This window comes from Emys orbicularis, chromosome 16 (assembly GCF_028017835.1).
Source record: "Emys orbicularis isolate rEmyOrb1 chromosome 16, rEmyOrb1.hap1, whole genome shotgun sequence".
NCBI classification, from domain to species: Eukaryota; Metazoa; Chordata; order Testudines; family Emydidae; genus Emys; species Emys orbicularis.
Genome location: NC_088698.1, coordinates 23,959,057 through 23,986,709, shown reverse-complemented (window position 1 = coordinate 23,986,709; position 27,653 = coordinate 23,959,057). Strand labels below are relative to the sequence as shown.

Here is a 27,653-nt window from a genome sequence, read left to right as displayed (position 1 = left end):
AAGTGGATTAAAATGGGAGAAATACTACGAATAATTTAATGGCATATAGGACAGTGCTCTCACTTTTATTTGAAAAGCTATAAAAGTAATAGCTACCAAGTATCATTCATTACCACCGCAGCATACCTATGGATGTCTCAGACTTCTCATGAATGCCATATATATATATATATATATTTATGATGATGATGCTCTAACAAACTATATCCAAAGATATCAAAAGTAATGGAAATTTAAATTGAGTCAAAATTATGTATTTTATAATACAAGCAATTGCTCTTGCAACTACACTATATTTAGAGTACACAAAGCATATGTTAGGCCCAAATTGTATTGTAGCTAGTCACAAAACTGTGTCAGACTTTAAATTCGAGAATCCTCCTTCTGCATCTGTCCTCCTCTGAAGATCCTTTTAGGGAAGAAAAGCAGATGATAGTGTCTGTTCAGACCCAGGGAAATTATTATTGAATGTTTGGATTTCAGATTCAGTTTCTCACCAGTTTCGCATTCCATTTCTCATGCTATATTTGAGGAACAAACACTGCAGGGACATATTTAAACAAAAAGTTGTCAATGAGTTTTCTAGTGCAAAATTTTAATTGAATATTTCTATCCATACTGGGTTTCTTTAACTTCTTCTCCCCTATTTAGCCTTCTCTACTTACTCCCACACCCCCAAAAGTGGCAAACCCAAATTTTGGGGTCTGATTTAGCTGGGTCCCATCTTGGAGGTTGAAGGGAAATTCTAGCTTTTCTTTGTAATTTGCTGCTGCTCATTTTCATCATAACAATTATCATTACTAGTCTTAGAGCTCACCTATTTCTAACACAGGGGATGGGCACTGTATAATTTTGTTTCTGATTCAGTTCTTTTTCAGTAAGACTCCTTGTGTTTTCTGTGGCTAAAGCTACATGCTAGCTTTCTTTTAAAGCTTTGCAAGGGCTGTCTGCCAGTGCAGGGTGTTTGACTGGGAGGAGAACCACCACTGTTCTACTGGAGTTACAGTTGCCATATGCAGACTTGGGCTATGAAAACTCCAATGATTAAATTCAATCAAGGTTTCTTTGAATGAACCCAGATTGCCAATCAAGAGGCTTGCTCAATATTGACCTCAGATAAATGTTAGTTTAGATTTTCCATTACAATAGCTGTGACCTATGTTCCATTTAGAGCAATAAAAATTCATCATATTAAAAGGGAAATGCTGAGGTTCAAGGAAATCTTAATATACTGTAATTCTTTGCTGAAGAAGAATCTATTTAATTGAACTGAAGTTACTAATTTTTGTTTTAGTAAAGCAAAAACTAGGGAGAACACTGGAAGTTTTTGCCTTGTACATTTTTCACTAATCCATGAAATTATACCTGTCACAGTAACTTAGTTTTTATTAACACTGTTTTTTACTTTGTGTTGAACTGTTAAATTATACAAAAGCAACAAATCTCAAGTTAATTAATACTTTGACCCTTTCCTTTGTGAGATTAGTTTTAATATTTCTGGATTAATTAAAGTATGCAAATAGAAACTGCTGAAAGATCGGTTCCAGATTTGCAAATATTGAAGCGCGTAGAGTAAATATTTAACTTTGATCTTTATTTTAATTTGCCTTTTTTATTTTGGCCTTGACACTCTTTCTTTTGAACAATGTGCAAAGTTCATATAAGGATTCTGCTATTTTGTTTGTTGGTTCATTTAAATCAATAGGGGCCCAAATCCTGCTCCTATTTCAGTCAATATGGCAAAATTGCCATCGGGACTGATTCTGCATCCCTTGCTTCTGTTAGTAACTTCAAGTAGATTCATTGAAGTCAACTGGAGTTTTGCCTGAGTAAGATGTCACAAGATCATGCTCCTTAATTGTATGGCAGAAGGACAGACTGTAAATGTTGATAAATAATTTTTCCCTTGAGGGACTCAGCCAGTTCCCACAGAAGTCAGGGAGCTCAATTTTATGCCACTGACTTCCCTGGAGGGAAACCAGTATAAAGCTGGAGTAACCCAGTGAATTGAGCCTACTGCTTTTAGTGGAAGCATATCATTCTGGAGGAGAAACTTGTTCTGTTTGCTAATATTTGCAGTATATACTTCTGCTTTACAATGAAAGGGACTGATCCTGCAATCCTCACTCCAGTGGACTTCAATGGAACTGTTTGGATGAGTAAGAGCTACTCATATAAGAGAGAGTTGCAGGAGCGGGCGTTCTGTTGAAATGTCCCTGACTACTTTTGGATGCCCTTACCTTACTGAGGCCTGTTTTTCACTACGTAGGCGTCAGCTGCTATTGCTTTCCCCAATGCTTGGCTCTGATAAGAGTCATGAAGGACCTTGGAGTCAGACTTTGACTACAAGAAGAACAGTGGCTTTAGACTGCAACACATTCATAATCCAGTTTCTATTCCTTTTAGCTGGCATTATCTTTCAGAGCCCTTTCAAATTTGCTTACTTTTCTAATCTTTCTCCTCCTCCTCCTCTCTGCGGTATTATCCTTTATCATGAGTTTTTCATCTCCATTTTTCACATTTGTGCATGCAAATTGAGTGTTTGTTAAAATATTTTAAATTAAGACCTTTCCTCCTTTCATGCCAAGTGCATCATGCCTTTTCTCTACAACACTTAAAAAAAAATCCTTATCACAATGGCTCAGGCGGTTTACATTATATTCTATTAAAAATCCATTTTGTCTAGAGTTGTCACCATTCATAGATTAAAGCTTTCCGGAATGTGTTTTGTTAGGAATACATTCATAAATTCACCTCTTTAGAACTCCAACACATCCCATAAGCTTGTATTTCAAATCTCTTTTGATAACATGCTTTAACAAAGAGCATAAAAGGGAGCAATTATTGTATTTATTTATATATATTCACAGACACACTGTGTATGTACATACCTATTCTATAGGTTCTTATACCACCCTCACCACTGTAGTGTCTGAGCATCTTCCAATAGAGCATTAAGAAACATGACTAGCATCTGTCATTTGTTCTCTCTCCCATCCTCTCCGCAGGGGCAGAACTCTGTGGTAGTATTTTGTGTTGGTAGTATTGTGGGGGGGTTTTAAATGCCCATGCCACTCTGTGTTAATATTAGCGAAGGCAAGGTCTCAGATGTGTGCTGGGCACTTGGAGCAGAAGGTGATGAAGTCTGTGATGATCCTTAGTTCCTGTGGAGTCTGGCACCAGCCCCTGAGAAAACTGTTTCCTGCACAGATGAGCTTTGCCCTTATTGTGAATACAGGTGTGCACACCTACGCTATTCAGGAGTTATTTAATAAGCATGCCTTGTCACTTCCGAGTGGGAACTGTTTATATTTCAACCAGCTCCTGAGAGGTCAGAGCAAAGGAAACCAGAAAAGGAAGGAAGACGTGAAAAGATTATATATTGGACAGATCTTTAAACACGGCAGCTACTTAACAAAACACTCTGGTGCTGAATGTAGTAAAAATGGATAGAACGTTGTTCAAATTTTTTTTTGATCTATTAAGCAAATAAAAATCCTGTCGTCATTGATGAGGATGCAGATTCTACTCCAAACACAAACACCACTAGATTATACATAAGCGCGGAGCCAGAGTCTCTCTTTTCAGGGGAAAAAATTATCATTGTGTGTGGGCCTGATCCTGTGAAGGGCTGAGTGCTGCTTGTGAAGGTTTTGTGTACTCTTATCGACCTCATTGGGAATTGAGAGTCCTCTGCATCCTATTTACAGTCCTTACCTTTTTTGCAGGATCGGGTCCTTTGTCGTCTAGGAGCGTGTGGTTTAATACATAACGGGGTAGCAAGAAATTCCTTTTGAAAATAGGTCGAATGCCAGTAATTGGGAGACTGCCAGTCATACTAGTGCTTTATAATGTCGTGAGAGCTGATCTTGTGCCCACTAAAATCAATGGACTTTTTCCTTTGAATTCAGTGGAAGCAGGATTGGGCCTTACAACTCCATTGTTCCTTTCTTCGCAAAGAATCTGAAAGCGCCACTGGAATGCAGCTACCTCTGGTTGGCATGTAACTGTTGCATAGCAGCCTGTGGCGCAGTAGGGTCGGGGAGCAAAAGGTGAAAGACATCTGGGCAAACACCTACTTTGGGGAAAGTGCTGTGGGAACTCAGGGCCTAATTCTGCAAGGTACTGAGCACCATTCCTCCCACTGAAGTCAATGGGAAATGAGCACTCAGCATCTTGCAGGACTGGGTTATTTAAAGTCACTGTAGAGCAGGACATGGAGTTTTGAGGGTCTCATCTGAAACACTTCCCAGTACAGGACATTTTTTCATGGTGCTCAATTTCTCTCCCCTGGAAGGTTCAGTTAACCCTCCTGGGATTTGAATCTATGGTTCGGTGGTGACTAAGCACCCGAAATGAGATGCTTAGACCAGCAAGTGGGTGTATATTTAGTATGGGCCAACTTCTTTACTCAGAAAAAACTCTGCCATTGAATTCTCTGGCACAATTGCCTGCGGGAGGAGTTTGCGATCTGACTCTAAGTCTGTGACGAACTAGCACTTTAATCAGAATGGTTATATTTATGCTAACTAGCAACATTAATTAAACTGATCCTTCCCTGCACAGCTGAGTATAGTATTATTGACACCAAACAAATTATTTTCACTTAGGGGATTATTTCCTCTCCAGGTCTGTAATACTGCTTCCGTCTATTAGGTTATCTACCGCCGTATAAATCAAACTTACACTAAGGTAAGTCAAACTACAGAAAAGCAGGGGGATGGTGGGGAGGAGGGAAAAAATCTATAGTGATATCTTTTAATTTTCATCAAGAAATATTTATTCTGTCACTTGAAAGTTTTTTTTCATCTGATAGAGGCTAGCCCAACTGCACATATTTTGAAGAAACTGGTCTTTAAACTTGGATAAAAGTTAGAATCAGTAATTATCTTTCCATATTTTGCATTGGAAAAAAATATATTCTACCCCTTTTGAAAACATTTTCCATTTAACTCGAGCTACCTAAATAGCCACACACAGCAAATCAGTCATGAGAATATGTATCTTTAAACCAAAGAATACGTTAGAAGTGGTGTGATTGTGTGTGCAAATAGATTCTTCTATTTTGAAGAGATTTTTCTGTACTTGGGAGTATCTCTAGAACTAGTAACATCACTCAGAAGGAAGGAACATTTTAAGTGTGACTGCCTGTCTGTGTGTGTTATATATACATATGCACATTCATACAATGTGTGCATATTTATTGCATATGTATTAAATGTATGTACATATTGTTTGACTTGGCACAAAATATTGAACAAAAACACTGTTTCTTCTTTTCTTTTTCCTGGCAGTTCCTGCCTCAAAAATCAGAGCTTGGGTTCTCCTTTGCTACACTCATCTTTGTGTAAAGGGCTGTGATGATCCCTATCCACTTTATTCTGGGAAACGTTATTTTTCCCACTAGATATTGCCAATCCCACTCAATATCAGAAGGTAATAAACAAATGCTCACCCTGTAGCTGGAATGGTAGGGAAGGGTTCTGCTTTGAGGCCAGTGCCAATACTGTTCTGGGTATTGGCCAGTATGCGGCACAGTCTCGGTGACAGGATTATGAATGAAAAAAGCGACAAAGAGTCCTGTGGCACCTTATAGACTAATAGACGAATTGGAGCATAAGCTTTCATGGGTGAATACCCACTTCGTCAGATGAATGTAGTGAAAATTTCCAGAGGCAGGTATAAATATGCAGGCAAGAATCAGTCTAGAGATAACGAGGTTAGTTCAATCAGGGAGGATGAGGCCCTCTTCTACCAATTGAGGTGTGAACACCAAGGGAGGAGAAACTGCTTTTGTTGTTGGCTAGCCAGTCACAGTCTTTGTTTAAGCCTGAGCTGATGGTGTCAAATTTACTTTAGCCCTGTGACCGTGTTCCTGAACCTCATTGAACCACACATGTCTTTCTGCTGTAGCACTGTTAGCCACCTAGCCAACTGGGCTTGATTCTGCTCGATTCTGCCCTCACGCTGGAGTAAGTCCAGTAGAAACCTGGCCTACGTGAGAACAGATCCAGGCCTTGGTTTTTCACATGCCTTGTTCATCAATTAAAAATGGAACCTCACCCAGTCATCTGACCTGTCATTGAATAGCAACGACAAATCAGGTGTTTGGGTCATTGGCGCTTGTTAAAGTTGTGTGTGTGTGTTTGTGTGTGTGACAGCTAGATATTGAAGCTAACAGGTAGTTAATGTAAATAGGAGAAATCACATGTTTGTGGTGCTGCTGTTGTTTCACTTAATCTTTTTGCTGACTCCAGTGTTTGGAGCTGTGTTGATACTAGCAGGGGGTTGGACTAGATGACCTCCCAAGGTCCCTTCCAACCCTGATATTCTATGATTCATGAAATAGCAGGCCAGGTAGGTACTGTGCTATTACTTATTAGACCTACACATAATTTGAAATACCCAAGCTTTCAGGCCCCAAAGGTCCCATGTTGCAGGGTTGGCAGTTCAGTCAGAGATCAGATGGCCTGGTACTCAGGTGTTGAGCCCCAACAATTTCCTTTGCGGTCATCTTAGGAAAGTCACACCGGAGTGAATGCGAATGAAAATTAAACATGTACTTAACTTTACACACAAAATTAAGTGCTGTCTTGAATAGGGATGGGCTTAAGCAGATGCTCACGTGCTTTCCTGAATCAGGGCCTAAGATTGTAGGCTATTTGGGACCTGGCCTATCTCTTACCATATGTTTGTACAGCACAACACTGATCTTGAATGTGGGTTGGTTGCTATTGTGCTGTTAACTAAACCCATATAAGGCTCTGGGACATGCACCACAGCACTCTAAGGACATGGTTTACTGCAAAAGAAGCTTGCTAGGTCTCAAGCATATAAGAACTACACCAGGCTGACGGAAGCTCAGTTTCACCTGTTGCTTCGACACAAAGCAGCAGTAACTCCTAGAGAGAGGCAAAACTTGTTGTCTTATTTCAAGCCCATGCACATGCTGTGGGCTGGAGTCTGGCTTTGAAGCCATTAGGTTGAAATATTACTAAGAGGAGAGTGTGAAAAAAGGAGCAGATGGGACAAAGAGGAAAAACATCGATGGAACTATAGGGTGAAAAATAGAGCAGAATGAAAACTAAATGGAGAGGGACTGTAAAGAAAGGACTGGAGAGAACAATTCTAGTGGGAAAATAGAGAGGGCTAACTTCTGTAGAGAGTGTAAGCTCAGCTTGCATCAATTTACAAGTGACCCCTGAATTTGGCCCAATGTATGTAAAGCAACCATCTGTGCTCACCAGCCTTGTGCAGAGACTTTTCTATCCCTGTCAGAGAAGCTCTGGCTTTTCTTCAGCTGGAAAAACATGTTTGTTTCGCATAGAAAGATGACTCAATTTAAAAAGAGAGTCTCAAGCTACAGAAAAAATGTTGTCAGCTCAAACAGGTTTGGAAGCCTTGTGAAGGCAAACAGTAGCTTTGGTTTATTTTATGGCTGTGTGTGGGCTGAAATGGAGTGTTTGTGCAGTGGGTTTCTGTGTGCCTTGTGAATCAGATGGCACTGGGGTGGGGGGAAGGTTGAGTGTGGACTAAAGGATTTGCACAGGTCCTGTGGTCCCACCATCCAATTGGCAACGTGCTATTGCCACTACCTCACTTCACAGGGGGAAGGGTAACTACCATTGCTCCGGCCCTGAGTTTTGTTGGGAGGGGATTATTTGGATTCTAGTCTAGTCTATACAGGTTCTTATACTGCGCTTATCACCATAGCATCTGAGCGCCTTCCAGTGGTTTCTTAAGCAATGGGTCTAAAATCTGTTACGTGTTTGTTCTCCCCAGGAGAATAGGATGTGCAATAGAGTGCTTTGCAAATTTTGTGTGTGTGGCAAATTTTGTGTGTGTGTGTGTGTGTACACACATTGCTATATGTTTGTTAGAGAAGGCAAGGTTAAAGAAATGCCTCTCGCACTTAGAATGGAAGGTTATGAGATTTGTGATGGTGCATAGGTCCCAGGGGAGTTCATTCCACAGTCTTCAGCTGGCCCCTAAGAAATCTGTCTCCTGATTCACTGGTGAAGTGGATTTTGCTCTTAATACACCAGACTTTAGGGCAGTAACCTCGATTCTGAATAATAGAATTTATTCCAATAAATAACATTGTATAAAGAGTGCTCCACAAAAGCACATCTTTTCAGTTTTGAATGATGTTATTCACAAAGAAGACATGCATTTTAAGGACAGTAACTAAGCTTTGTTTTTTACATACATGGATTAATCTTGCTGCTTTTACATATAAAAGAGCCCCAAACCTTTACAGAACAATGTTCCTGTAAAATAAAAACTTTAATGACCTCTTGCAGTTCCTTAGCGCATGTAGGAAAAAAATAGACAAATAAATAGCAATGTGAAGGATCACTTGGTGTAGAGAACTATGGTACTGGGATCAAATGATGCCTGAGACTATATAGTCTCTGGAATGGTTTTCATTTGAGGCCAGGAACAATGAAATTGTCTGTCCATCTCCTGTTGGGAATCTAATAGCCAGGTAACCACATGAATTCTCCACTAGCCCGCCAGTCATTTTAGTCTGTCGTTTCCTCCTCTTATTTAGTTAGGCTGACTGCTGCTTCAGCAAAATATCTAGTAGCTATGGGCCATTGGGATTACTGACTAGTAGCTTCAATAATTACTTTTGGGTCCTGGTTCACCAGTCCAGGAACTTAGCAACATAGTGACACTTGTCCCTCTGTTTGTGCTGTTTTGGTTTGGTACCTTATTATGACTGAGGAAAGTGTTTTCTGAACTAATAAAGCATTCCTGGTTGGAAAGAGAGAGAGACCCCATGAACAGTGCAGCAGGGAACCAGCTCAAGCTAAATGTCCTGTTGTCTTGTTAAACTTTGGAAAAGTTTGCAGCTTTCCACTGGAAAACTAGAGGGTTTGCCCATATTCAGCAAGCAGTGTTTGCTGCTGAAGCTATAGAGTAGGGAGATGCAAAGCAAACTGACATTGCAAACTTTTCATGTAGAGTGGTTAAAAACATGGGATCCGTGCAGTGCATACTCCTGCGAGAGAGGTTGGAGAGCCCTTTGTGAGTCCAAGTGAGACTGACGGGCAGACAAGATGCTTGGGTCAATCAAGGCTAGAAGTGGCTGGTCCCATCTCACGGTCTCAATATAGATGGGAGGAAACTTCACACAAGCAGGAGGGGAAGATGCACATATCATCTGAGAGTTAACGCTCAAGAATTGCTGGATTGCTTGGCTCACTGATAATTATCGAGGTCAAAATTAGATTCTCAGATCCATACAGTTGATTCTGATTCTAATATTCTGCCCTCTGTGGGCCTGATTCATCTTTGATTTCTGTGGGGGTTGGATCAGGCTCTATGTGAGCTGAAATTCCATTGACATCAAAGTGAGGTCTGTGCTCACAGGTGGAGAATACTTTCTGAAAAATTATTTGTATTTATAAAATTAATCGGGGTGCAAAATTTGTAAATCAGGTTTTTCATTCTTCTTATCTTGTCCTTCCTTTCTACATTGGCAGTTTTAATGAGCACAAATCATTGTAGCCACAACCGAGTTTGTTTAGCTGGCCAACTACGTGGGTTACTAGATATCTAAATGACCTTAATTGCACCAGCAAATAATTGCAGGTGGAAAATTGCAAAATGCACTTATTTGCACCTGCAATTCACTGAGTCAGAATGGGAGGTCAGGTTTCTAAAATTTGGCCTTTCCTGTATATCTGACTTGTTTGTTCTGAATATAATTTAGGTTGGTAAGCCAAACATAGCAGCAAAGCTGGCCTTCACAACTGTGGCATGCAGGACCTGTCCCCAATTCAAAGAAAGGACTCGCATTGACTTCAGTGGGCTTTGGATCAGGCTAAAATGAGCTATCTTGAATGTCATTTGTTTGGAGAATTGGGTCAATCGTTCCTCAATGGGTCTCATTTTCAATTTGACCCAATTAGCTTCATTTTTGTTAACTCACATCAATATTAACATTCACATATTGGAATAACAGTTGGCAAAATTTAATTTCAGGTTGGGGAATCAGATGGGGAAAGATGAGTGGGGATTTCAAATGCACACTGAAGAGTGAATGACTGTTCAGATAGTTGTTCATCCACTGGAGATTGCATGTTCTTCTCTGCTGGATGCCAAATGGCATGATGATGAGTTCAGGAGTCACCAGAAGCCTCTGAGCCTACAACAGTCTACTGCCTTTCTTTTGAAGCAATGCTTTTTTAATAGCCGTGTGCATGATCACATATGTGATTCACTGCAAAAGGTCTGCAAAATTTCAAAGGCTTTACGGACATAGCTGTGTGGCAGTGGTGTACGCTTCAGTTGCCTTTAAGTGATGTCTTGCAATTGAATAGTATATTCCGAGTAAGAATGGGTGCTGAAATTGCTATGTTCATAACAAGTGTTCTTGCTAAAGGAGTGAGAGAGAGAATGAAAATAGAGAGGGTGTGTGTGTGTGTGTGTGCACTGTCGCAAGGAGAATAGGAAGGAAACAAATTGAAGTAAACCTCATGGAGTTTCTAGAAAGGCTTTTTTATTCCAGATGATCAAGCCTTTAATTCAACAAAGGAGCAAAGACTCCCCTAGGAATATCCGACATACTAATATAGTCACAGTTTAAACGCTGTAGCCCTGTCCCTTCTGTTTTGGGCCACTTGGACCTTCTTTCAGAATAGCTTCCTTAATTAGGACATCACCTATGCACATGTTTAGTTGTAAGCATCTGCTTAAGTCCCATTTACATCAGTTGTAATGATAAGGAAGGTACTCAGAGTTAGCTATGTGAATCCTAGTAAAGGCAGCACCATACTGGAAATAGAAATCGTGACAGTAAGCCATGTTAGGGATAACTAGATGGATTTAGTCTGTTACACCTGAAAATATTGTAGAAGTCAGACATTAACCTCTTGAACAATACTGAAAGCTTATGAGTAAATTGAAATTTTTTGCAAAGGATTTTTTTTTCTTTTTCTGGCAATCACATACAAAGGGATTTAAGGAGGCCAGAAGTGTTTTTTCTTATATTAAGAGAGGAGTGATTGAACACAAACTGAAATCGGGAAGCCTGTGTTTTAGGAAACTGTGAGGCCCATCTTATTGATTTATGATTTGTAACCCAGCCAATTGGAAGGTCTGGCACACATTTGAATTCCATCACAGATGCATTGACTTGCTTACTTAACAATCAGTGCATTAAAGTACAAAAGCCAATAACTAGTTTATTAGGCATTTAGCCAAAATTTAAGCCCATTTTATTGTCTGGAGGTGTGATAGTTAGACTGGCAAGCATTATGTTTTTTACTTTTTGATTTATTTGAATCCTCAGTGCTAGATACGTTCTAAACCAACTTAGCAGTAACTTTACACAAATTAATTTTTGCTTGTGTTAGAATTCCTCCTCCTCCCCAGCGTAAAGGGTTTGATTGAGAAGTCCGTGATATAACGGGTATAAAATAAAAAATCAAATTGAAACGAGCTGTTAGGAGGTTCTGTGTGCATGCGTGTTTAAACATCTGTGTGTTGTTTTGAGAAGATATTTTGCTGGAATAAGACTAAGGGCAAATCCAATGCTAATTTTGTAAACTGTGGGGTAGGGGCTGTCTTTTTTTGTTCTGTTTGTACAGCACCCAGCACAGTGGGGTCCTGGACCATGACTATGGAGATATACCTATCTCATAGAAGTGGAAGGGACCCCGAAAGGTCATCGAGTCCAGCCCCCTGCCTTCACTAGCAGGTCCAAGTACGGATTTTGCCCCAGATCCCTAAGTGGCCCCCTCAAGGATTGAACTCATAATCCTGGGTTTAGCAGGCCAATGCTCAAACCACTGAGCTATCCCTCCCAGAATTTTACAAAGTAAGGTCCTCTTAGAAGACAGCTTTGTTATTAGGGGTCTCTCGTGTGTGTGTCGTCTAAAAATCCTGTGCTGAAATTCCCCAATGTAAAAACCAAAAACCACTCAACAAATGCCAGCAACATCACCAGCCTTGAATGAGTCTTGAATCAGTTGCTGAGTCGCTTGAGTTTGGCGCATTTTAGCTCCTTAGGTAACTGACTGTTTTGTTTGAGTGTGCTCAGTGCTGTACAAGCTGCAAAGAAAGACACGGTCCCTGCTCAGAGAAGTTTTCAGTCTGCACATTAAACTCAAGAAATTCTCCAACTTAACAGTGAATGGAGAGTAAAGATGTTTGGTCTCAAGGTACCTAGTTTTCAACTTTTTAGGTAATTTTTTTCTAGGCTGATTTCATGGATACATAACCGGGGTTTCATTTCGTCAGATAAGCACTCATCTTAATGGTGTACCATTTAATTTCTTTAGTGTCAAGAGGAGGAAATAAGTTATTCCTCTCTTTTAAAAGAGTGATTTAAGTAGGGAATAATGAATGCAAAATGCTGTAGTTAAAAATCAGCAGATAAACTGATGGATCATCTGTCACTCTCGAGCCTTGCTATAACGGGAAGGGAGATAATCATTTAAAAAAATAAAAATGGTAATGATGAATTTAGTGTACGTTGGCTGTGAATCACTTAATAATGAAAACTCTTATTTCTCAATTTATCAAGTGTTCAACACACACACACCCTGCTGACCAAACATATTGTAGGAGCAAGAAGTTATTTTCAAGGGTCTTTTAAAGGACTGAGCACATAAGAGGAGATATTTTGCAGCTTTTAGGCCTGAATTTTCTGTTGGATTACACCAATTTTATATTCGTAGGTCTCCATTAAATTCAGTGAAAGGGCAGAGTTCTTGCAATCATGCAAGAGTTTCACATTGCGAAAGAAATTATGCTATGAGATGAAAGGCTTTCATAGACACTAGCATAAAACTGGACTTAACACAGCAGAGAATCGGGCCTTTTGTGTTTTGGTAAACTACTGCTGCCTGCTTTTATCCAGTTAGAAAAGTCATCATTTGAAGGGAGTTGTCGACAGAGTTATATGGGATACAGCAACTTTTCTCTATACTTAGAAAAGGCATTAGCTGTGTGCAGGGCCGCCCAGAGGATTCAGGGGGCCTGGGGTCTTCGGTGGCGGGGGGTCCCCGCCGCCGAATTGCCGCTGAAGACCCGGTGCTTCAGCGGCGGGTCCCGGGGCGGAAGGACCCCCCCGCCGCCGAATTGCCACCGAAGACCCAGAGCGGAAGAAGCTCCGGGGGCCCGGGCCCCACGAGAGTTTTCCGGTGCCCCCAGGGCGAGTGAAGGACCCTGCTCCAGGGGCCCCGAAAAACTCTTGTGGGGGCCCCTGTGGGGCCCAGGGCCTGGGGCAAATTGCCCCACTTGCCCCCCCCCTCTGGGCGGCCCTGGTTGTGTGGTAACTGTTGACTATGAGTGACTGTTGCCTTTATTAACTTACAAAGAGTTGCTGCCAATGCATTATTTTTTCTTTCATATAAACATATTTTAACTGTAACAAAAAGCAAATGAAGAATTAAAAAAAATTACTATAAATTACTATCCAAAGCTTAACGCAATCCAGTTTTTTAAAAAAATTAAATAAACTTTTCCTGGGATTTCCAGAAATGTACACTAGGAAAGGGAGTCTCTGTTAAAATCAAACTTACTGGAAAAGTCTTTAAATATCTGCCACATATCAAACATACTGATCCCATTTATTATTAGCAAGAATTTTCTTAAAATTAATTGTTCATCGTTTATATTGTGGTAGCATCAAGAGGTCTCTGCCAGGTCTGGGACTGCGTTCGTGCAATGCCCAGTATACAGGCAAGATTTTTCAGAAGGGCTCAGAACCTACAACTGGGGTCAGGTTTTCAAACGATCTCATCACGGGCCTGATCCAAAGCCCGCTGAAGTCAGTGGGTGTCTTTTCACTGACTTCTGTGCCTTTAGATCCAGCCCTAAGTGAGGTCGTGAGTTCATTTGAAAAAGCTGGTGTATCTAGGTTCTTATACCGTGCCCATCGCTACGCTACGCTGACTTGAACACCAATCTTCGCTATTAATTAACAACGTTGTAGAAGGGAGAGTTTCAAGTCCATACTGCTGTATGTTTTCCAGCTTATCAAAGATATAGATCCGTTGTGTCTGTAGCTTTATAAAGTGGTGCATTCATCAGGGGTAACATCGGTCCTTGGCCTTTGCAAAGGTGTCAATGTAGACGTGTTTACCTTACCTCTTGTCTATAACAGTTCCACCCAGCAGCACTTCCTCCCTGGGATCCCACATTCCACAGGCTATTCACTGTTGATGGCCAAAAGTCGGTGAAAGTCTTTCCCCTTGTGGCTTGATTTCTTTTGCAGTGTGAAACAGAGGTGGTCACTCTTGCATGATTGCAATAACTCTGCCCTTTCATTTTACATTGTTATAACAGCTGAACAAAATGGGTCAAACCCTTGGCTGCAGCTCCCCATCCTTGTTATGTCAGTGCACAATTAGCTAAACTTTTCCTTTCTAATTACTTGTGTTTCACATTATGTTGTTGCCCCAAGCCAGGTGAACAAAGGCACTTTACAGAAAGACTGTGATGAAAAACGAGATATGAATATGTTATCAGAAGCCAAAATTACAGGCTTCGTTTTCTGTTGACTTGGCGCCTAAGCATCATTATATTTATTCCTCATGTGACCGTTTTAAAATGCTGCATCGCACACCATTTTTTGTATCTCACAGAACACATCTACCTTTGATCTTTTAAAATTAACAATAAATATCATAAATAGCAGGAGAGCTGGGTGGACAGGAGAGAGATTTGTGTGAAGCGTTCGAGTGGAAAATATCATTGATCACCCATGGCAGAATTTGGAGGAATAGTTGTGCCTTTGCCTCTTGTAATTCAGTGAATTTGTAAGGTTTTTAGTTTGGCAGTAGGTTAGTCTCTTGCATTTCATTTATTTGATGAAGGGAATGGCTGCTGGACTATTTCCTCCCCATCTCCTACGAACTCCAGCAGAGATCCACAGAACTTATGTGGTGATGTGAACTGTAATTCTGTTTCAGCCATGATTATATGTCAGTCTGCAATACACTGTAAGTGGCACTTTTGGATTCCTGCTGAGCGTGGTTGATTAGATTCTGGTAGCTTTTAGTCCTGTACATAAGACTTTTTTAATTTAAATTTTATATTTTGTTTTACAAAGCAGAGAAATGCACACGAATTATGGGGATTTTTTTTATTTTGTTTTTTTTTGCTAACAGCGCTTGCTTAAATACAGAAATAAAATTTATTAGGAGACACTGAGTTTCCATCAGAAGTCTTCCCACCTGTCTCAAACAAACAAGTAAATAAATAAATGTAAAGACTCATATTGGCCTCCGAATTGGTAGGGTAGGTCAGGTCTGAGGCCAAGATAGAATTTCCTTACAAAACATTACTCATATCTTGCATTTGGAACTCTCTATAATAAAATGAACTGTAACTGCAAGTGTATCTGTAGCCAGGCTTGTTACATTTTTCATTGTCAGCACAAGCTTTCTCCTCCAAATATCCTATTGAACCAAAGAAAGAAACTCTGCTCTCTGTTAATGCTGATGTCTATAATTCATCCCATTCATTTTCTGAACTGTTATTTTCTTAGTGTGCTTCTCAAACTTATATGGTGCAGCAGAACTTAATTGCTCAGGTCTGATGCACTTTTTTCTTTTCTATTCTTGGCAGAAGTGTAGGCTGCTTAAGCCATTCTGTGGGAGATGCCTTCTGGAACATGCAACGTGCCGCACTTTTGGGATATGGCAGGGTTAGGGCTTAATTCAGGAAGATCCTTTTAATTAGTTTTGGACACTTTCTTTAAAGCTGCCAATTAGACTGTCAACTCTGAGCAGCTTTTGCAAGCAGAGAACATTTATTTCTGTAGGCCTGATGCTGCAAGCTCTTTGCAGCATGAGTAGCCCCACTGGGTTTTGTGGGATTACTTGGGTGAGTAAGAGATTGACTACTGGACCCCCCAGTGAGTGCCGGCAGTGTTCACATGCCTGCAGAATTGTGTATGGTAGTTGAATGCAAAGTTAATGACTGTATATTATTATTAATTTAATAGATTAAGGTCAGAAGAGACCATTAGATCAGTTAGTCTGAGTCCTGTATAACCCAAGTCTGTGGCGGAGTGTATCACCTTCTTAAGGGACAATCTGGGGTTGATAGCCAAGACAGTTTGGGTGCAATCAAGGAGCACCCTTCCCCGCCCTCAGGGCTGGGCTATATAAACAGGAAAAGAAAGCTGAGCAGGACAGGGGGGGACCAGAACCATGCTGGCTGCTACAGGTTGCAGGCCCCTGGTTGCTAGTCTGACCTGGGCCCTAGAGATTTTTTCTGAGTATACATTGGGTTGCTGTGGCTCAAGACAGTGAGGTAAGGGCCTTATGAAGTCGGTTAAGTGGCAACATCCCAGATTTGACTTGTAAGGAAAGAGAGAAAGTCTGCTTGCCCTCTAGACCAATAAGACAGCTAAGAACTCTGCTGGCCGTGGTTGGTTTGGGGGCTTTCTTAAGGGAGACATGTGGGGAAGGGAGGCTTGTTAGTTTGGTTCTGGCCTCCCCCTTTTTGGATCCTGTACACAGCCACAGAATTTCACTCAGTTGCCCCTATACTGAGCCCAATAACTTACGCTTGGCTAAAACTATTCTTCCAGAAAGGCATCCACCTTTCTGGAGATTCCACCACTTCCATTGTTTGTTCCAATGGTTATTCATCCTTGCACAATTTTTTAACAGCTTTATTTATCATTTGAATTTGTCTGGCTTTAACTTCCATCCATAGGAATATTTTTTATTTCTTTTTTTGTAAGTCATTAGCAATGTGCTTGACGCTGTATAAGGCATGAACATCAAGACCATCCATGCCCCAAATTGTTGGACCCCCACCAAAATTCACTGTATGTGTAATGGGCCTGATGGGTGAATTGGGGGTGTAACTGCTTGCAGGTTCAGAATTGCACCTGTCAAAATGGAGGCTGTTTTCAAGCTCATGCCCAATAGATTGTAGTTTAGTACAATGCTGGAAGAAAGCAAAATGTACTACAGGTCAAGACATCATATTATTTCTATTGGATGAAATTCACCACTATACAGAGGTCCAGCACAAGGGCTACCCACCACGTAAACCCTCAAAATAGGGTTCAGGTGGGATCTGTAGCACATAGACTGTATGGTGCTCCCCTGCACAGGGGTAAATATCACCGGCTCACTATAAGGAATACTGCAAATACAATGATAATGTTACTTATGTATAAATGGGAATGAAAAGATTTTAATGGTGACTGATTTAAAGTAAGTAAAGCAGGGTTGCCAAGTCTCACCGTTTTATCATGAGTGTTGTGATATTTGGTGCTTTTCTTACAGCCCTAGCGCCGGAAGTCAAGGGATGATATATTTCATTTTAAAAGAAACATAATATTCTACCCCTCCTGGTTTCAGAGAAAATCTTGAGAATGTGTCTTGACTATCTCCCGGGGCTCAAAAACACAGTGGCAAACAAAGAAAGGCCTGACATTTAAAATATCTCTAGATTTCTAAGAATATCTCATGATTTTTTGGGGCCTGAGTCATGATTATTGAATGCTTGGGGTTAACAATACTGGTGAAGACTTTGGTTGTTTTGCACGTTTTGAGCTGTCAGCCTGTTTGCTGCAGCATGTGGGGCTTCCAAAGCAGCCAGAATTGGTCTCTGAAAAGTGGCAGTTTCATATATGCCATCATGTGCCAGCAATGCCCCTCTGCCATGTACATTGGCCAAACCGGACAGTCTCTATGGAAAATAATAAATGGACACAAATCAGACATCAAGAATTATAACATTCAAAAACCAGTTGGAGAACACTTCAACCTCCCTGGTCACTCAATTACAGACCTAAAAGTTGCAATACGCCAACAAAAAAACTTCAAAAACAGACTCCAATGAGAAACTGCTGAATTGGAATTAATTTGCAAACTGGACACCATTAAATTAGGCTTGAATAAAGACTGGGAGTGGATAGGTCATTACACAAAGTAAAACTATTTCCCCATGCTATTTTTTCCCCCTACTGTTGCTCACACCTTCTTGTCAACTGTTGGAAATGGGCCATCCTGATTATCACTACAAAAGCTTTTTTTTTTTTTCTCCTGCTGATAATAGCCCACCTTAATTGATTAGTCTCGTTATAGTTGGTATGGCAACACCCATTTTTTCATGTTCTCTGTGTGTGTATATATATCTTCCTAGTGTATTTTCCACTGCATGCATCCGATGAAGTGGGGTTTAGCCCACGAAAGCTTATGCCCAAATACATTTGTTAGTCTCTAAGGTGCCACAAGGACTCCTTGTTCTTTTTGCTGATACAGACTAACACGGCTGCCACTCTGAAACCTGTAACCATGGAGTGCACACGCATTCTACCAGGAGCGTGATGCGGTTGTAGTTAACACACCATTAACATGTACACTATCAGTTCTGTGGATCCCTGCACTGTTAATTAGTATTTCTGTGGTTTACACTAATCACTTGAACTGGGAATCGGGCCAAAACGAACAGAAGAGACTTCCAGTGCAATACATCGTTTTAATGTTGCGGTCTGCTCTCATGCATGGGTTCAGTGTATCTGAAGGCATGGTTGGAATAGAGTCTCATTTTTCATCATTAAATATTCAAATCAGGCCTTTGCGGTCCCAGATGAAGCTACTCATCTCTTGATGTGATGCTAGCAATATGCTGTCAAGAATAAAAAGCCACTAAAACTCTATTTTACCGATTAAAATGAATATTTCTTTGTAATTTACCCTAAACCTGGAGCAAATTCTGGCCCTGTGTTAAGCTCCCATAACTCCCATTTGCTTGTTTCATTTATTATTGATAGAATGCTTTAGGATCCACAGCACTTTGGAAACATATATAAAAGATTGACAAGTCCCTGCCCCAATGAGCTTGAAAGTTCTGCAAGCTTAGCAGCAGTCAGAATTTGGTCTTATGTGAATTTTGCTTTTAAGCCCACTGCATAAAGTCTGCTGCTACCACAAGAAATGGCATTTCATTGTTAGTTATAAATGTGTAGTCTTTCATGCTTGTTGAAGGGGCCAGACTGGCAGCATGAGAGGCTGGAATCCTCTCTCCACAGAACACGGGATAGAATAGTGACGGTGTGAAATATCCCATGATGCCCTGAGAATGTGCCTAAACCCTAACCTGGAAAGACCACAGCTAGCTGTGAGTCTCCATGGCCCATGCAATCCTCTAGAGAGACTGCCAACGAGGGAGCTGTGTAGTGCTAAATGTTGTGGTATGTTTTATGATGTGGACATATCCTCTATGAGATGGAGAAGATCAATAACTCATTTCATATAGGGCACTGAATACTGTTCAGATGGTAATGACTCTTGGCCGCCATAGGCCTAAACTAGATTTGAACTGGCGACCTAGATTAATGAAAAGTGTCATATCCCATTATCAGTTCCCCAGAACAGACCTTTAAGTTTAAGTAGATATTTAGAGGTACCTTTTTAGCAATGCTCTCTCTAGATCTTCATACAGGTCAGCCGGTTAATTCTTCATGTGATGTATAGAAAATCATTCCTTTAAAGTTTAGGGGGCTAGGTATGTAAGGGTGTGAGAAACACCCTGTACTTACATGTACCTCTTTTCTGCAGAATACGTACGTCTGTTAGTATCTCTTTTTATCAAAAAAGCACCTTTTCCCAAAATTTATGTGGAAGTAATTGGACTTGCTTATTATAAATATTTGGGTTGTAGTTTTGCTACCTCTGGTACATTTTTGCATGTAATATTAGACCTGCAAAGTTTCACTTACAGTAAAATGTGGGTAAATTTCCACTTGCACATAGGCAAATTAAGGATTTCAAACCAGTTGTATAAGACAAAAATACATCAATAACCTGCCCAAATAATTTAGCAGAATTATATATATAAACATAAAATTAAAAGCAATTTTCTGAGCCTCATGATTACATTGATTTTTTGTTTGCAGCACACCTGCTTGTACTGACTTATCATATTTCATCATTTACGTAGTAAACTATGTCCCACAGCATAATGTGACATATGCAAATGAATATGATGGATCACAAAATTTCCGAGCAGCAATATTTGGAAAGATACTGCTTTTCATATCAATATGTTTTGAAAGTGTATTTTATTAAACATGGATCAAAGTCCATTATTTACAACTGGGATTTTTAAAGAAACTTAAGTGAGGTCCTCAAATCCCATTGACATTCAGTGGGCGTTAGTTACTTCACTTCCTTAGGCTGCTTTGAAAATCCCGGCCTACATTTTTCTGGGCAATAAGCCAGTAGAATTACTCTGAGAGGCCAAGTCTTGTTTCCACTGAAGTCCACGGCAAAACTCCCCTTAGTTGCAATGAGAACTGGAACAAGCCTTCTGCCATAGAACAGGTATATTTCTATAGGTCACGACAGGAGTGGGTGCTGTTTTGTTTGTAATCGTGAGTTGCCATAAGGAACTCTGATGCTCACCAGGTCAAAGCTGTCTAGGGTTTGGCAGGCACCCCACCTTTCTCTTTGTATAGAAATCCAGCAGCAATCTTGATGCATCTATTATTCAGAGATTTAGCAAATAGTTTCAAAGAGAGAGTCCTTCACTTTAAGACTTCAGGGGTGAGATACCATTCAAAATCCACCTGTCATTCTGCAAGTGTAAGTGCTTACATCAGTGCTAATAATTTCACATGTATCAGTTCTTATATTTGGCAGTATAGCACCTTCCTCTGATTTTGATTGTCCGTTGTTATCTCTTTGATTGAAGTAAGTATTGATCTTGTTATCAAGGGGCCTGAGTCTGGAGTTAGGCAAAACTTACCTTGGCCCATATTCTGAAAATCCTTCTTGGCTATCACTCTGTCCTTATTCAGGAGATACTCCTGCTCACTTCCAATAGGATTGTGATAGGGGGGATGCAGGCCCTGATCCTAGCCTGGCGCGAGAGAATTGTAATCCTTTGGTCCTCGGGAGGGTTGCAGTCAGTGTGAAGAGACTCAAGAGGGGTCATGTGACTGAGAGGGATGTGTCTGTGGGAACTGTACTAAGCAATACTCCAAGCTGAGTCTGAGGGGGGACGGATGTGTCAGGGACTGAGTAAGACCTGATGCGGTTGTAATCTATAGAGAAGGATAACTGCCTGGGGAAAGGGCAGCAGCCCAGGGTCTGGAGTGGCCTTGTAGACTGGAGGGAGGACCCTGACAGCAAGACTAGTGAGAGACCTTACCAGGAAGAGGGGGAGAGGTCCTGGGGAAGGGCCAAAAAGGACTTGGGGAGTCAGGGTGCAAGGTGAACACTTTTTGTTGCTCTATATTATAAACCTGGGGCTGGAAGCTGAGACTTTCATTTGGAACACCTGTTGCGTGGTGTTTGCTTGAGCAAATGAGGGAAACTGAGGCGGTGCGGCACACCAGACAGAAATGGCACAGTGAACTGATCACTTTGATTGAGGAGGTCTGTTGTTCCTAATCAGGCATGATATTATTAGCATGAGTTCAGTGGGGTCTTTGCCTGAATAAGGACCAAGTAAAAAATGCGCAAGACTTGACTCCACGTGATCACTAAAAAGGCATTTATTCGCTCCCTGGAGCAGCAGGGAGCTGGCGACTCTAAATCGCACACTTCTTCGCAGGCTGCTCTAGGGACAGGGCAGCAATGTGCTCAGGCCCAGTGTTATTTTGCATTCTAGCCCATGCTGGGTGAGAGTAATTGTTCATTTAGTCCAGTATCCTGTCACTGACAGTGGCCAGTGCCAGATGCTGCAGAGGGAATGAACAGAACAGGGCAATTCTCAAGTGATCCATCCCCTAATGTCCAGTCCCAATTTCTGGCAGTTGGAGGTTTAGGGTTGCATCCCTGAGCATCTTGGCTAATTGCCATTGATGGACCTATTCTCCATGAACTTATCTAATTCTTTTTTTAACCCAGTTATACTTTTGGCCTTCACAACATCCCATGGGAACAATTTCCACAGGTTGACTGTGCATTGTGTGAAGAAGTATTTCCTTTTGTTTGTTTTAAACCTGCTGCCTATTAATTTAATTGGGTGACTCCTAGTTCTTGTGTTATGTGAAGGAGTAAATAACCCTTTTCCATTCACTTTCTGCATACCATTCATGATTTTATAGACCTCTGTCATATCCCCCCCCTTATTTCTTTTTCCAAAACTGAACAATCACAGTCTTTTTAAAGTCTCCTCACATAAAAGCTGTTCCATATCTCTAATAATTTTTGTTGCCCTTCTCTGGGCCTTTTCCAATTCTAATATATCTTTTTGCGGGAATGGGACAACCAGAACTGCATGCAATATTCAAGGTATGGGTATACCATGAATTTATATAGTGGAATTATGATATTTTCTGTTTTATCTGCCCTTTTTTTAACGATTCCTGATTCTGTTCACTTTTTTTGACTGCCACTGCACATTGAGTGGATGTTTTCGGAGAACTATCCCCAGTGACTCCAAGATCCAGTTGCCTTCCTGGCAACAAGGGCACACTGTTGGCTCATATGCAGCTTCTTGTCCACTGTAAGCCGGAGGTCCTTTTCTGCAGAACTGCTGCCTAGCCGCTCGGTCCCTAGTCTGTAGCAGTGCATGGGATTCTTCCGTCCTAAGTGCAGGACTCTGCACTTGTCCTTGTTGAACCTCATCAGTTTTCTTTTGGCCCATGTGACAATGCGGTTCTGGCGGAACCCAACTGAGAGTGCCAACTCAGGACAAATTGCTCAAACAGGGCAGTTACAGCCCCAGGCTGGGGTTTTTCCACCTCTAAGGCAAACCAAACCAGCCAGACTAAGAGGACTTCGGTCTCACCCCACTGGCTAACCGCAAGTCACACAAGCAATCTCCTTAGGCACTCCAGTTTCCCAGTATCACCACCAGTACCACTCGTTATGGGGACAAATGGTTATGAAAACCAAGACCCCAGTAAAAGAAAAAGGTTCTCCTGATCCCAAAGGACCAAGCCCCAGACCCAGGTCAATATACAAATCAGATCTTACCCACAAATCACGCTGTTGCCAATCCTTTAGAATCTAAAATCTAAAGGTTTATTCATAAAAGGAAAAAGATAGAGATGAGAGTTAGAATTGGTTAAATGGAATCAATTACATACAGTAATGGCAAAGTTCTTGGTTCAGGCTTGCAGCAGCGATAGAACAAACTGCAGGTTCAAATCAAGTCTCTGGAATACATCCCCCGCTGGGATGGGTCCTCAGTCCTTTGTTCAAAGCTTCAGTTGTAGCAAAGTTCCTCCAGAGATATGAAGCAGGATTGAAGACCAGATGGAGATGAGGAATCAGCCTTATATAGTCTTTTCCAGGTGTAAGAACACCTCTTTGTTCTTACTGTGGAAAATTACAGCAAGATGGAGTCTGCAGTCACCTGGGCCAGTCCCTGCATACTTTGCTGAGTCTCAAGGCATATTTGCCTTCTCTCAATGGGTCCATTGTATAGCTGATGGTCCTTAATGGGCCATCAAGCAGGCTAGGCAGAGCTAACACCAGTTTGTCTGGGATGTCACCCAGCAGCATAGCATAAGTTTGAAATACAGACAGTATAGAGCCAATATTCATAACTTCAACTACAAAATTGATACACACATATAGACAGCCTAATCATAACCAGTAAACCATAACCTTGTCTTAGACACCTCATTTGACCCCCTTTATACAAGATTTGCGTGCCACTACAGGACCTTGGTTGCAACAATGATCTAGATGGTCCCAGATTATATCAATAATGTCACAGCCCAATCCTCTAATTTGTCTAGGTCCCTCTGTATCCTATCCTTACCCTCCAGCGTATCTACCACGCCTCCCAGTTTAGTGTCATCTGCAAACTTGCTGAGGGTGCAGTCCATGTCATCCTCCAGATCATTAATGAAGATATTGAACAAAACCAGCCCCAGGACCGACCCTTGGGGCACTCCACTTGATACCGGCTGCCAACTAGACATGGAGCCATTGATCACTACCCGTTGAGCCGGACGATCTAGCCAGCTTTCTATCCACCTTATAGTCCATTCATCCAGCCCATACTTCTTTAACTTGCTGGCAAGAATACTATGGGAGACCGTATCAAAAACTTTGCTAAAGTCAAGGAATAACCTGTCCACTGCTTTACCCTCATCCACAGAGCCAGTTATCTCATCATAGAAGGCAATTAGGTTAGTCAGGCATGACTTGCCCTTGGTGAATCCATGCTGACTGTTCCTGATCACTTTCCTCTCCTCTAAGTGCTTCAGAATTGATTCCTTGAGGACCTGCTCCCTGATTTTTCCAGGGACTGAGGTGAGGCTGACTGGCCTGTAGTTCCCTGGATCCTCCTCCTTCCCTTTTTAAAAGATGGGCACTACAGTAGCCTTTTTCCAGTCATCCGGGACCTCCCCCGATCACCATGATTTTTCAGAGATAATGGCCAATGGCTCTGCAATCACATCCGCCAACTCCTTTAGCACCCTCGGATGCAGCGCATCCGGCCCCATGGACTTGTGCATGTCAAGCTTTTCTAAATAGTCCTGAACCACTTGTATCTCCACAGAGGGCTGGTCACCTCCCCCCCATACTGTGCCTACTCTTTGTTTCCTATCTTTTAACCAGTCACTGATCCATGAGAGGACTTTCCCTCTTATCATATGATTGCTTAGTTTGCTTAAGAGCCTTTGGTGAGGGACCTTGTCAAAGGCTTTCAGAAAGTCCAAGTACATGTTATCAGCATGATCATCCTTGTCTTCATGCTTGTTGATACCCTCAAAGAACTCTAATAGATTGGTGAGGCACGATTTCCCTTTACAAAAGCTGCGTTGATTCTTCTGCAACATATGTTTATTTATGAGTCTAACTGTGTTCTTTACTATAGGTTTAATCAATTTGCCTGCTACTGGATTTCCATCTTGTAATTGCCAGGATCACCTTTGGAGCCTTTTTTAAAAATAGGCATAACTGTACATTTTGGGAAGCACAAGTCAGGCAAACAAAACCAACTCTCCCCCCCACCCTAAATAAGAGTTTTATGGGAGTAATATTTTCTCCTCTTAGAATATGTGAGCAAATCTGAATGGTGCTGTCTTGATTTATGTAATAATAAGGGTAGTGCAAGCGTCTCCTCTCTCTCTACCTAAGAATCTCATTCTTGATGTGTATCAACTCAGTGAATCTAATCCTAGGTCTCTCGCTCTTGTTCAGAGACTGCCAGTCATGCTGAACCATATCAGGTCATGTGATGGATTTGTGATATGCACAAATGTTTTACAAGCTAAGCTTTAAACTATGGGGATCACAGGAACTGAGCCACAGAACACTGCTGGAGGGAGTTAATATCCTGACTGAGTGCATTGCCCAGAGGGACCATTTTATATATAACAGTCTAGTAGAGAGAGTCATACCATGCGGCTGAGAGGCATGGAACAAAAAAGACTAATGTGCACAATGTTAAATGGTATCTTGGGTTTTGTTGGGTCCTTATTCCTAAAACGCGACAAAGTGGCGACAAGGATAAACCTTGTCAGCTGAAAGAGCTGCTGGGAATAACAGAGTATGTAGTGTCTAAAACAAATCAAACTTTGAAATCCTCCCTTCCCAAGGAAAGTGCAGAGGAATTTAACTAGATTGGACAACTATATTTGCAGAAAAAATGCAGCGTTTGTTTGGGAAAGGGGAAAGAAGACTGTACAAGTAGATATTCCTTACCAGGTCAGATCATTGTTCTATCCAGTTTGGTGTGCTGCCTCCAGCAGTAGCTAAACAAGTTATGCTATAGAAAAAACATCCTTCCTAACAGTTGCAGGTGTCTATCTTATGCCCTGAAACACAAAGCTTGGCTAACCTTATTTTCTTAGCTTGCATAGCTACAAAATGTTGGTAGAGGTAATGAAACGACCAAGTCCTCTCAAAACCCCATCCACACTGGCTGATTTGGTGATCTCTCGTTACAGGTTGACTACATGTTGTTTTTTCTCTGACTGTATTTGTTCTACTCAGGCTGACCTTTAATTGTATTTAGGTTGCCCTACATTTAAATTTTTCACAGAGTGGGTCCATATGAGACAGGCCATGTCTATACACACAGCGCTGCAGCTGGGGAAGACATTCTATGCTGATGGGAGAGAGCTTTCCCATCATCGGCACAATAAAACCACCTCTGCGAGCAGCAGAAGCTATGTTGGCGAGAGAAGCTCTCCCACTGACAGCGCTGTGCACATGAGAGCTTATGTCAGTGTAACTTATGTCGTGCAGGGGAGTGGTTCTTTTCACACCCCGGGGTGATATAAGTTACGCCGACAGAGGCTGTAGTGTAGGCCTAGCCTTATTCAGTGAGAAAGACTGGTCTCATAGCCTTATTCGGTGAGAGAGACTGGTCCAGTGGTTAGCATGCTAGCCTGCAATTCAGGAGGCTGCGGTTCAATTCATGCTTTCCTATAGACTCCGTTTGTGGCCTTGAATAAGTCACTTAGCCTCTCTGTGCCTCAGTTCCCCATCTGTCCAATGGGCATAACAGCATTTGGCTAGCTCATGAGGTGTTGTGAGGATTACCACACTAAACATTTTTATGTGCTCAATACTATGATAATGGAAACCATATAAATACCTAAGATCCCATTGTCAACACCCATTGACTTCATTGTGAGTTGGAGCAGGTCCTAGTGAGTAGAGACTGGCAAACCAGTTCACACACAATAAGCATTGGTTTGAATTTCCTACCAAAGCTCGGACTGAGTCTAAAGTGAATCGTATCGGGGATCCTTAGAAAGAGGAGATAAGCATGAGATGACTTTGCCCCTTAGTCAGTGATTATTTATTTCCTGACATAGTCTCTGGCTGGTATGTACGGTAAGCCTCCTGAGCTGCACATCTGCTCAGTAATTGGAGATACTTATAAGAATACCCCTCAGTCCTCTGCTGTAGTGCATGGTCACGCTGTGAAATCCTCTTCTCGCTTTTCCTCTGGAGCCCCCTACTGGATAACGACTGCATTGCTTGGGGCAGTGGAGCCACTGTGAGGAATGGATCCTTTATCTGGGGTAGGGCAGTGCTCCATTACTAAATCAACAGCAGTGAATGGCATAGAAAACGGGAATGAAGGTGAACTTTATCTTCCTTTGAGTTACCTCTTCACTGTTGTGAACAGGGCAGTGTGGCAGGTATCCCTGGGCCACTGCTCTTATATGATGAAACTTATCAAAAGCTTTTGGAAAACGATGCTCACTCTCAGCGTTATCTACTATTTTATTAACCTTTTGAGAGAACTCCAGCAGTTAAGTGAGACAGTTTTTCCTTGCAGGCACTCTGCTGCCTTGACACTATCATGTTACACGGTACTTAAATGAAAACACTACTAGACTGTCCTTAATTAGATTCTAAGTCAGGTTCCCTGGAACAGAGGGAAGGCTCTTGGGTGTGGAGTTCTCCGGATCTCCTTATAGACTGGAGTGGCAGCCCAAGACCCTCCACATCCATTGCGTGGGGGCGCTGCTAGGAGGTGTTATGCAGGTAACCCTGCACAGTTCCCCCCACAGCAGTCCCCTGATTTGAAGAGCTGCCTGCTGCCCTATGAGTTAATTTCCTCCAAATCAGAATTTCTAGTCTTTAAAAGGATACTTGTTTCGCTAGAATGCACCTGAGCATTCCTCTACTTCACCATGCCTTTATAAATCTCCTTCTCGGACAAACCATTTGTACTGCTCTTGCGGTATTCTGAAGCAGCTCGCGGACAGGTTCTGGGTCTCATTTTCACTTTGC

The 27,653-nt window shown here is 41.6% G+C and overlaps 1 protein-coding gene across 1 annotated transcript in view; it reads left to right on the top strand.

Moving 5' to 3' along the window:
• TMEM132B (transmembrane protein 132B) overlaps positions 1 to 27,653 on the top strand; it is a 254,540-nt gene that overhangs the window by 47,892 nt on the left and 178,995 nt on the right. The gene's annotated exons all lie outside the window — the stretch shown is intronic.